The following is a 12210-nucleotide window of genomic DNA, read 5'->3' on the forward strand; positions in this document are numbered from 1 at the left end:
GGTCAGGAAGATCCCTTGGAGTAGGAAATGGCAACCCACTCCAGTATTCTTGCCTGGAAAATTCCATGGACAGAGGAGCCTGGTGGGCTACAGTGCATGGAGTTGCAAAGAGTTGGACATGACTGAGCATACACACACACACACACACATGCACACACACACATGAAGATACAAAGATGATGATGCACACTCTTTTCTCAAGAAATTTAACAAATTCCAAAGAGAGTGCTATTGGAAATGTAGTGTCTTGCCTGGGAACCAGCTGGGATATATTCTAGTGATTCATAAAATCCCCCAGAAATCAGGGATGGACAAGTCAGTTCTGTGCTATAGGAGGTTTCACTGGTAGCAGCACATAGGATGGATGGAGGAGCAGATCCTGAGAGCTGGAGAGCAGGTTTGCTGGGAAATGCATTGGTCTGGGGAAAAGTGAGGAAAGCCAACCAAAGAGGCACTGAGAATGGAAAGAAAAAGGTGTTTTGAGGGAAGAAGAACTGATCGAAAGAAAGAGTAGTCAAAGCAGATTACGAGATTGTGCCCTGGGTGACTGGAGGCATTGTCCTGGCATGATGGAGTTGTTGGGGTATGTCTGGGAAAAGGGGCAGGTGGTAAGTGGATGGTGGAGAATAGTAAGAAGCGGGGGAAAGACTTTCTCCCTTTGACCTGATGAATTGTGTGGGAACAGAATTTTGCGGGAACTGTTTTTGCATACGTGGGAACTGTTAAATATTTTTGATTGATTGTTACTCGTTTCTAGAAGGCTAAATATTTCCCATTTTCCTTAATTCCTTAAGAACTGTGTTTCTTTTTTGTCCTCAGCAGTTGATGGCATGGTTAGTTACGACTAGACAATGACTTTTGACTCCTTTTCCCACCTATGGCATGATTCATTGCTTAAAAAGAGGCAGCCTGAGTAGTAAAGGAGACAGTTTACATAGGGTGGAAAGAGACCATAATTTATTACTCTGAAAAGGGCACACCTTAGTCAGGAGTTAAAGGAACATGTATCAAGACAACTTGAGTGCAGCTGCATACCTAGAAGACTAAAGACGTAAGTAAAAGTTTTAAACCTAGTGTTGGTCAAAATGTGGGAAACCATCTCCACTTACGTTTTGTTCATGTTTCTGTAAAAGGATACCATCCCTGCAAAGAATCTGGCATGAAGCAAAAAGAGCTGAAACATGACTTTCCCTAGCCTAATAGGAAACCCCCAGTACTTGTAAAGAATGGAGTTTCTCGTGGCAGCATTATTTATAATGGTGAGGGGCTAAGAACAGTACAGATCTCCAAATAACAGGATGTCGAGGCAGAGACTGCTTAACGGGATATTTTATTTGGCTTAGAATGGGTTGCTATGACAGACACAAGTGTCTAAAATAATATTCAGTGGCAAGATGTACATGATAGATGGACCCTCTGCTGACAAGCGGAGAACGTGATTGCTAAAAGAATCCAGAGTCACACAGCAAATGGAAATTTGTAATACAGGGAAGGGATTGGTGGAAGTGTCCATTTTGTGTTTTCATTTTTTCCCCCTCTGAGTTAAATGGGGCATAGTCAAAAACAGGAAGAAGATTTCTAGTGAAGTAGTTTACTGTTCATTACTTCGTCTCCCCCCTTTTCTCTCTCTCTCCCTCCCCTTCCCCTCTTTTAAGTGTTTTAAATTCCATTTATATTTACTATATATTCACAAGACCGAGGCCTATGACAAATTAACCCTGTCGGCAAGAGTCTGAAAGCTGGTGATTTCGTTCTGATTCCATCTAACTTGTGCGATCTGGAGCCAGTCACGTAGTTTTTGATATTTTAAATTTCCTGGTCTTCTCTGTCTCACATTGATGTAGACGACCATTGAAATAAAACAGGTAAAAGCACTTGAAGCATTTTTGACAGAATATTGTTTAACTCTTTTGTAAGATAAAAGAAATGTATACTGGAGCTGAACTGGCAAGAGTTGGAGTCCAACAATGTGTGTTTACCAAAGAGGAATTAAAGAAGGAAAAATCGCAGGGGACAAGGTCTTAGGGCCATCCTGGTGAGGCAGAGTCCACGTGGGCGACATTAGAATCTCTGCCAAGATCAGCTAGTCTCAGCTTAGAGTAACTTTGGACACCTCCATGAAGCTCTTAATGTTTTATGTATGTGTAGAAAGATGCTCTTACTTTGGAAAACGAACATGTGTGGAGGGCCTTTAATAGCCGTAACTTAGATTCAGAAAAGACTTATGCTGAATCCCCGAAGAGCATCCTGGTGAAATGGAAAGTTTATATGAGTTTCATTAGGGCCAGAATTTCCTTTAGTAAAGTAAATTTAGACCGGTAGTAGTTAAAGGAGAAAGCATAAATTTTGACAAGAATGTTAGAGGCCTAAGAAGCCGTCTGTCAGACAAATGGCCACAAATGTAAAATAACCTAAAATGATGGCTTTCAGTACACCTGGAGCTAGAGTTTCTGGGAAAATGTGACTGTTAATGAAGGCAGCAGCTCTACCCAGCCACTAGGATTTTGTGTGTTTCTAAACAACCTGGGAGCCTAATTTTTAGTTTTGCAACTGTATTGTAAATTAAAACTGCAAGGTACCTGTTGGCTAAGCATACTTTTGTGTGAAAAGACAAGACAAGAAATCGAAAGTATTTTCAGAATTGCTCACTTGATACAATGTGTCGCCTGCTTTGGCCAAACAGCTCTGAAAACATGACTTCTCTAAGTATCAATAGCTGTGTCCAGGCACAGAGAGCGGAGGACAGTAAGAAGTGGTGGCGGGGAATCATGGCAGGCACCCAGTTTCTCTTTACCTTTTCCAGAGAATCTAACAGGGCCAAGCAGGGAACCCTTTTGGCTCATGAGCGGGGAGTGGTAACTGTTGCCTGGGTGCCGTGTGCCTCAGGTAGCTAGGGGCAAGGAATAAACTCACGGTTCTGAGTTTTATGAGCCCCCCTCCTTCCCGGGCATGGGCTCTGTCCCTTGTGAAACTGATCCAGACTAGGGGTGTCCTTTGAAGTTACTGGCTGCTCTGCCAGGACCAGCCCTGTGACTGCAAAACAAGCTGAGTAACTCGTCCCAAATGTTTAATTCCCCATTACCTGTTTGTTGAGAGCTTGGGAAGAAATAAGCAAAGGCAGGAACAGGTTAGACCACACTAGTTAGATCTTTTGGCTTCTCTATGCTGTGGCTGGAATGAAAAATCCTTGACTTTGTGAAGTTGTTCACAGCCTGCTGACAGCTTCACTGTGGTCCTGGGAGCAGCTCCTTAGCTGCAGAGAACTTTAGAAGGGATTTTGAAGGGAAGCATTTTCAAATGGTCACTTAGCAACTGCAGCCCCCAAAACAGTAGCAGTCCCACAACACCACACTGTGTGAACTGTCCTTTTAAAAATAATATTTTCTGAGGTTACTATTGGACGAGGTGGTTATTAATGTAGGGGAAAAAAAATCATAGCATGTTAAACATTAGACCTTTGTCTTTTCCCCATCTTATGGTAAAACCTTGAACCTAATGTGTTCAAGGCATGTTTTAGTCCTCAAAGTAGGTTAAAGGATTCTCTCTCTCTGGAAAGCTAAGCCTTGTTTATGGGGTCCAAAAATAGTCGCTAAAAACTTCCTCTTTTTTTCTTGTTTGTGAGTCTTTTGCATTTTGGAGGTCAGGAAATAAATGCTGGTTTGGGGTCATGCTTCATAATAACTTGAAGTGAAAAGCAGAATATTAGGAATAAACTGATGGGAAAGGAGGTGATGGGGGAAATCTGAGACATAAACACTCAGGAACAGGAATCTGGAGGATTTAGGAAGAAATAAACATCAAAATGGTTGATCTACTAGTAAAAATGTATAATGAAATCAATGACATTTCAATTTTCTTTGAAGAATCTGATCTTTAGAGCTAGAGTGTGCCAGCATTACACACTTTACTGGTGTATATACACATATTGACATATTGTATTGCTCATATGACAGCAAATTATCAAAAATAGCTGAGAAAAGTTTTGTAAACAAGTAAAACATTGAAATGGTTGTAACAAGACAAACAGGACTTTAAAGTTGTGTCTACGACTAACGGGTAAATATCTGAGTGGTCATTAACCCTTAGCTTGTCCAGCAATTTATATTTTCAGTAAGAGCTTGGAAAAATTTTTCTTAAGCAGATATTACAGGATAATCGTAGTCATTCATTCAGTCTTACTGAGTGCTGAGTGATGGTGATATATCTACAGAATTGGGGAGGTCAGTTTAGCTGTTCTCTGCTGGCAGCAAAGTTAATGGTTGCACCTGGCATTCCTGGGGCTGAGTTCCACTATCAGCAGGTTGGTTTTTTAAAAAATATAGTGTTTCTTTTGCCACTGGGCTCCTTTGTAGCCTGCAGGAGCCAGTGTGTGGGAGAGAACTTGGGCCTGGAGGAGGCGTGGAAGGGACCAAATGCCCAGTTAACAGCCTGGGACAGGCAGGGAATGGCAAGTTGATTTTAAAACAAAGCCAAATCCCTAAACCCTGCCATTAACAAAACATCATTTGGCTTAGTTAAAACAGAGAAGACTTTGCAAAACCTTCTGGTAGAACTGAGAGGTAAAACTAAAGAATAACTGGAGATTCCAGAGGTGGATGGTGTAACTTTTCCAGGCTGATCTGCATTTGAGGAAAAGAACTTGATTCAGGAAAGTCTTACGTGTTGGGTCTGAGGAGCCCAGATGACCTGTACATGCAGACAAGGATCATATTCATCTGTATTTCCTCTTGTTTTTCTGTTAGGATTCCATATGCAATCCACGTGCATGTACATGCTCAGTTGCTCAGTTGTGTCCAACTTTCTGCTACTCATGGACTCCTCTGTCAATTTTCCAGGCAGGGATACTGAAGTAGGTTGCCATTTCCTCCTCCAGGGGATCTTCCTGACCCAGGGATCAAATCTGTATCTCCTGCATCGGCAGGCAGATTCTTTACCACTGAGCCACCTACATGGATGTCCCTAAATCGGGCCCAGGGCAGGAAGGAGGAAGGTATATTGAAATGGCTTGTAGTGGGTCTGATTCTGTTGGATTTTAGGGCTACTGGTATGAAGTGAGTCCCAGTGGGGCTCAAGAGTCTCACTCTGTTCTCTGACTTTAGGGGATATTTGTAGTAGTTTTAACAAGTCCTCAATTCAGTTTCTTTTGTAAAATCCCTAAGTGGTTTAGAAGCCCGGTGGGTGCTTCGCATTTGAACTTGCATGTCCAGACATCCATCACTGAGACGAACTTGGCCTGTGAGGCTGCATGCCGCATGCAGGGGACTCTGAGGCCTTGCATTGATGTGGGCTAGTGGCCATGGTAACCGTACCGACTATAGGCAGAGCCCCATGCTAGGCCCAGGAGGCTACAGGTGAGGGAGAAGGACAGTGGGATGCGAATGGAAGGAAACCCTTCTTCATATTCTGTTGGGGCGACTCCGTCCTGCAGGCCCACCTTCCTTCTTAGCTTGAGCATCAATGCTTTACCCTGTACTGTCTCTGTGTGGTTTGTTTTAAATTAGACCAGGGCTGCAAAATGAAAGGGAAGCAAGGGAAGAATTTTGCTTTCAGAACATATGGAGATGACCAAACTCGTCCCACTTGGGCCCCCGGGCAGAATAAACTTGCTCTCCGAGTGGTGAACAGCAGCATGCCATAAAACATTCTTTTCTTGAACCCCTTTGACTGGGAAGGAGGCACAAGGGGAGGACACAGCAGGAATTCTTTCTCTTCAGCTGCTTCCCACTCTGTTGCTTACATTCACTCAACAGATCTTATTGGGCTGCTACTGTGTGAGAGAGAGAGAGAGCGCGCCTGTATTTTATGGACGAGGCTGATCAGCTTGGGCCCTGTTTTTGTTGTCATTGGTGGGGCTATGGATCCTATTTTATGTTTACTGCCCCTTGACATTTCTTAAGAGGAGTCTTCAAAGCAGAAAGTCCTATTCTGAAGACAGGTTTCTGGGCAGTAAAGTTGACGGAGTTTAATCTCGGGAAAGTAAACCTCATAGAAAAAGAAAGCAGGATAAACAACTCCAGCTCCATTCCGTGAAGGCCTTTGATGGGAAAAGGGCCTGGGTATGAAGTTCTGGGGGAAAGCCTGCACGGTTCCCATCCTTAGTGGTGTCGGGCACGAAGTCTGTTTCTTACCTTCCTCGTAGATGACCCCTGTGCGCAGGAATGGCTGGACAGTAAAGCTATGAGTAAGATCATGCCAGGGAGACTTCAGTGTTCACTAACAGGGCTTCTCAGATTGAGTCCCTGTTGACTTGTTTCCACCTCCCCATCTATTTCTCCCTCGACTCACCCAGTCACAGGGTCCCAATCTTGTTCAGTCAACCAGTGCCTGTGTATTTAGTGCCATTTTGTGTTTACGTACAGAACTTGAACCTGACTTGCTAAATATCATGGAGGCAATAGCTAAAAAGTTTTATTTTCGGTAATCCCTTAGTGTTGATAAATAAAGGTCCCTGGACATACTGTTTTTCTTCTCAGTGATGAGACAGTGACTCAGGAAGGATTTTTGCTGCTGGGACTTCAGGAGTGGGTTGTAGATCTGGTTTTGCACTTGCGCTCATGTACAAATGTGTATGTATATTATGGTTTCTTTGATGTGTTTAATGTTATGACAGGGACATCTTTTATGCCCACACCTCCTCATAAACAGGATTCTAGGGGAAAAAATATCTAAGCAGAAGAAACCTCAAATATTTTTAGAAGATAAAAATGATATTGCTGTAACCACAGAGGGTAAAACAAAAAGAAGAGGTCGGGAATGTAAAACAGTCCAGATACTGTAACACATTCCTTTACAGTAAGACGTGGGGGAGAAATGAACCCACCTATCTGTTCATGTATTTTGTGTTTAATGATGTATAAATATTTGGCTCTGCTTAATCATTAAAACTCTTAATTCCTTTTCCTCTGGAGTAGACTGTTCAGTTCAGAAGTCCATTTTGCATACAGACAAACAAAAAGATTATATGGGGTTTTGCCTTATGTGGAATAGATAAACAGTTGGAAACCAGGGCTGGGTATGAGAGGAATCAGTGTCTTCAGCTGAAGTAGCCATCGCATCTCACTTCTGTCATCATTATCTGCACCAACCCGGCAGCCTTCTGCATCAGGGAAACAAATCACAGGTAGAAACTGAACGATGGAAAATTTTCATGTGTTTTCTTAACTCAGTGTTGAGAGCTTCCCATCTGCAATTTTAGGTTTTAGGTTTTTAGCAGGTTCTGCAAACTGCCTCTGGTGAAAGATCGATTTCTTCTTCTCCTTCCATTTCCAATCCATGGTGGACCAATACACTGACAAAACACAGTAAAAATGAATCCCTAGGAAAGTGATCACCTGTTTGGATGTTCCTTCAGTTACAAATTGCTAACTGTGCACTCGCAAAGCTGGAACTTATCCTGGGAGCGTTGAACGTTATCAGTTTGGGGACTAGCACTGGGTCCGGAGACTATACTTTGAATACCACTGTCTTGGGTTACGCTGACCCATGACCAGAGTGTTCGTGTAAGAAGCAAAGGGCAGATCGGTGATGGTCAAGCAAATGCCCGTCTGTGACAGTTAAAGGAGGAAACGAGCTGAAGAAGCAGTATTTCAGCCATGTGTCGGTTCTGCTTGTACTTCTGTGCTGGCTCGTTCTGGCTCCTTCCTTAGTCTTTTACTTTCCATTCTTTACATTGTGTACCTTGGGGTTAATTACACATATCTTAACTTCCTGCTTCCTGCAGATTAACCTTTACTTCAAAAAAGTTACAGATTACATGCGCTTCTTTTTCCCCAAATCAACTACCACAGGCTCTGCTTTTCTTTGTGCAAGGGAGTACTGTGTATCTTTTTTTTTTTTTTTGAATACTTTTGAAATAAATCCAAACAACTGTCTTGTATTTTGTAAACATGGATTTCGGAATGAATTACACCTTCTGGAATGCCGGACATTTTAAGGGTCAGTCTGAGACTTTTCCATAACAATTAAAAAATGAATATTCTGATGACTTCCTGTCTTTTAGCTTTGAATGCCTATAAACAGGACGGTCAGTAAGAGGGTCTGGGGATTGGTAATGCGGAGTCTGGATTTGATGAGGGGACATCTGGGAAATTTCAGCTACTTTTATGTATGGCTTAACCTCGACTAAACATTTTTTTAGGATTCAGAGGAAACTTTATTTTGGAGATAGGAGTTGTTTATTCTTTAGTTTCCCAATGAAAAGAGTACAAGTACAGATATATAGATCTATCATTTGCTTCTTACATGAACTGCATTCATTCATAAATTCCGTTTCCCCCAGTTTCTTCCATTTTAAAAGCCTATCCTGGGAGTTCCCTGGAGGTCCAGTAGTTAGGGCTTGGGGCTCTCACTGCCAACGACCCAAGTTCAATCCCTGATCCGGAGACTAAGATCCCACAAGCCGCACGATGTGGCAAAAAAAAAAAAAGTCCATTTTGCTGAGGTTGGCTTCCTCTTTGGAGAGTGATGTAGGGGTTTCCTGGCCAATGGCAGACCCCAGAAGAGAGAAGGCACTAAACTCCTAGTCCCTATTTTCCTGGTTTTCATCAGGACCCCAGAATGGGATTCAGAAGTCAGAGTCTCCATGTCCGAATGAGCAGAGTCCTCTGGGTCTTTCATGGACATAGTTTGTTAACAGCGCCCACCCAGGCTTTTCTCTCTCCTGCCTGTCTTTCTTCCAGTGATAGCGATAGTCTCCAGCAGGACCAGCCCTGGTGAACTGTCCTGAGTTAGGAAATTGTCTACCCTTGAGCTGAGCATGAAGCAGCTCCTGGCATCAGGCAGTGGATGCTGGAGTCAGAGCTGAACGTACTCGACTCTAGCTGCCTTTCCACTTTTATGCCCTGCTCATCTCTTCTTGCTCGACTCTCTGCTTTCCTTGAATCTTTCATTTTCCTCCTTTAAAACTTTCTTCTAAAGACACAAATGGCTCATCGAGTCTGGGGAGGCATCAGGACTGGGCTGCTTCTAAAAGTAAAGTTTCAAGTGGCCTCCCCATCCCTTCGGCAGAGCTGGTGTCCCATTACCAGCCCTGAGCTCTTGTTTTCACTGTGTGGGAGGCACAGCGGTGTAATAAAAACGGTAATGATTAAAAGAGTCCTCCTTTTCTCTAGGGTTCTTCTGCCATTTCTAAACTAAACAGGGTTCGTAAGGCTAATGCTTGACAGTCTGATCAAGCTGCAAATGATTGGTGTGGGAGTGGGTGATATATATTTTTTAAAACCCCAATATTTTATTTCTGTTCCTTGGTGCTGAAGTGGTGAATATGGTTCCTTCTTGTCTTTTGCTTCACTTCTTTATCCCTGTTGTTTTCAAGCCTCTTGGAAAGAATGGAGGGAGGGACAGCCCTGAATTCTAGTGAGGACTGTTGATTGCAACTGATTCAATTGCAAAAGTATACAGGGACCGAAGATGGGGCTTGTTTTTATCTCTGCTTTGCTCAGGAGATAGTAGCTACTGTGATAAATACTGCTAGTCCGCTGTGCAAGGATCTGATACACATCATCCCTTGTAAATATCATGGGAACCATAAGATAGCTGTTATCATCAGCCCTACTTTGAGGACTCGTACACTGAGGTTTGGAGCATTTTAATGACCTGCCTGATGTCACAGAGCTTTGTATTAGGTTTGGAATTCGAATTCAAATCCGTCTGACTCCACAACTCAGGAGCGTATGGGAAGATACGGTGGGTTAAAAACGTGACCTCCGCAATGGAGGGGTGCTTCAGGGCTGCCTTTGACGTGAGGCCTCTGGAGCTTGTTGGGTGTGGAGGGAGCAGAGTCTGTAAGGCCTTTCACGGAAGTGCTGACCTGGGAAGTTTCCTATGAAGTGGAGACATCTGTGTTACAAAATGTATCAATGAGGTATCCGCTCTAGACAGGAGAGACAAAGAGAAGACACTTTGGGGTGTTTCCAGCGAAGGAACTTGCCCAAGTTGTTGAGGATGAGGACGTGATCTCTGCCTTCATGGCAGCGGGAGTCGTGGCCCAGTCAGGACAGCCCAGCTTAAGGAAGAACAGACTCTGCAGTGGACGTTGGAAGGGGGACAGAAAAGATAACGCCAGGCTTTGGGGGCAAGACGACCCCAGTGCAGAGGCCACGGGTGTGGAAACGCTAGGTCAGAATAAACGACAAAGAGAAGGAGCTTTGGGGAAGGTTAGAAAGCCTCAACAAAGTCAGAGAAGCCGAAGGCCACCAAGAGAAGTGGGGCGCAGGTGAAGGAAGACTGCCCGGAGCACAGAGCCTGAGGCCTTGAGGAGGCAGAGAAGAGAACCGCGAAGCCAGGACCGAGAGACAGGAGACTTTTCTGTATCTGACCACAAATCTCATTTTCATGTGTGCCCTTCATTCTAAGATCTCCACCCACCAAGGAGATGAGTTCGTCTTATTTCTGTTGCTTGTTTTGTAAAAGCAATTGACCTGTATTTTCATTTTGAAGATTCAGAGTTTAAAAGTTAAATATCCTTTTTCTTTAGACTTGCACCAAAAAACAATCTAAAGTGGAATCCTCAGTCATAATATCTCATGTGATCCACAGAGACCTTGGGTTGGGGGATAGAGCAAGAGTATTCCTTGAGAGAATAAATAGCTGGCAACCCACTCCAGTACTCTTGCCTGGAAAATCCCATGGATGGAGGAGCCTGGTAGGCTGCAGTCCATGGGGTTGCGAAGAGTCAGACACGACTAAGCGACTTCACTTTCATTTTTCACTTTCATGCATCGGAGAAGGCAATGGCAACCCACTCCGGTGTTCTTGCCTGGAGAATCCCAGGGACGGGGGAGCCTGGTGGGCTGCTGTCTATGGGGTCACACAGAGTCGGACACGACTGAAGTGACTTAGCAGCAGCAGCAGCTTTGCTATTGTGTTGAAAATATGTAAAGCTTCAGTTCAGTCGCTCAGTCATGTCCGACTCTTTGCGACCCCATGGATCGCAGCATGCCAGGCCTCCCTGTCCATCACCAACTCTCGGAGTTCACCCAGACTTATGCACGTGTATTATATGTCCTTCCTAACACCCTTGGAGGAAAATTGGCTGGCAAACTTATTCATTGACAGACATTTAGATTTTGACGTTTAAGAGCACAAGAAAGAAACTTGTATTTTAACACTTTTTCTTTGAATTTATAGTTTATTTATTTTTTTCTTAATTCTTCAGTAAGTTTCATTTTGGAAAAATCTCAGCCAAGACATGGAAAGACCTTATAGTGAAGTGGTTAGGAGCCCTGACTAGAAGGCAAAACCTACCTGGATCTGGTTCCTGCCACTGTCCCCTGCTAGTCATGTGACCTTGAGCAAGTCATTTAACCTCTTCAAGCCTCAGTTTTCTCATCTGTACACTGGCAGTGATAGCAACCTCAGAGAGATGTTGCGAGCATTAAATGTGGTGATAGATCTCAGGCACTGAACAGAGGCCGAGTCTACAGTAAGCACTCATCGTGGGAAACAGTTACGGTTATTGTCGTTGCTACTAGTTTTCTCCCCCTTAGGGGGCATTGCAGTGGCGGCTGAGGATTCTGCCCCAGGTGCTTTCTAAGAGCCAAGGAAAGCTGGTAGACAGCAGGAAAAGGGAGAGAAGCAGGGGCCAGCTGGGGGTGAATAGTGACCCTCTCCCCATCCTTCTTTTTCTGACTTCTTTGCTTCCTGCTTTGAACCTGGCTTTCTGTTTGGCTGGGACCCTCAAGTTTTTCTCACTGATATCCTAGATCTGTCCAATCAAAGTACCAGTGTGACTCGTTGGCAGAAAGAAATATATGAGGGATTTTGAAGACTAGTTTTTTCAGCTTCAGAAGCTATGAATATTGATTGCTGTCCACTCTGCCCCCCTCCAAATGGCAGTCCCCAAAACGGCAGGCTGGGGACCCCCCTTCTCTTGTGCTCCTTGTGTATTCCTAGCAGAGCACCTCATCCCCAGTAGGTGTTAATGCCTGGGGGGAAGACAGAGCCAAAGGGCCAAGGAACTCCCCTATCCTGTCAGTACCAGAGTCCCTCTGACGGAAGTTCGTAAAAGATAAAGCTGAAATGGTAGATAAAAATCAGTACAGAAAAAAAAAAAATAATCTGTACAGAAAGCCAGACAGTCGCAGATCTGTTGATTTCTGGTCTCTTGTTGTCATCTTCTGCTTCCCCTTGCTCCAGTGACACACACACACACACACACACACACACACACACACACACGCGCGCGCGCGTGCACTCTTTCTGTTACCCAGG

The 12210-nt window shown here is 44.0% G+C and overlaps 1 protein-coding gene across 2 annotated transcripts in view; it reads left to right on the forward strand.

The window, feature by feature from the left end:
* Positions 1–12210, forward strand: part of MAML3 (mastermind like transcriptional coactivator 3) — a 459409-nt gene that overhangs the window by 72213 nt on the left and 374986 nt on the right. The window lies entirely within an intron of this gene.

Source organism: Bos indicus, chromosome 17 (genome assembly GCF_029378745.1).
Source record: "Bos indicus isolate NIAB-ARS_2022 breed Sahiwal x Tharparkar chromosome 17, NIAB-ARS_B.indTharparkar_mat_pri_1.0, whole genome shotgun sequence".
Lineage (NCBI taxonomy): Eukaryota > Metazoa > Chordata > Mammalia > Artiodactyla > Bovidae > Bos > Bos indicus.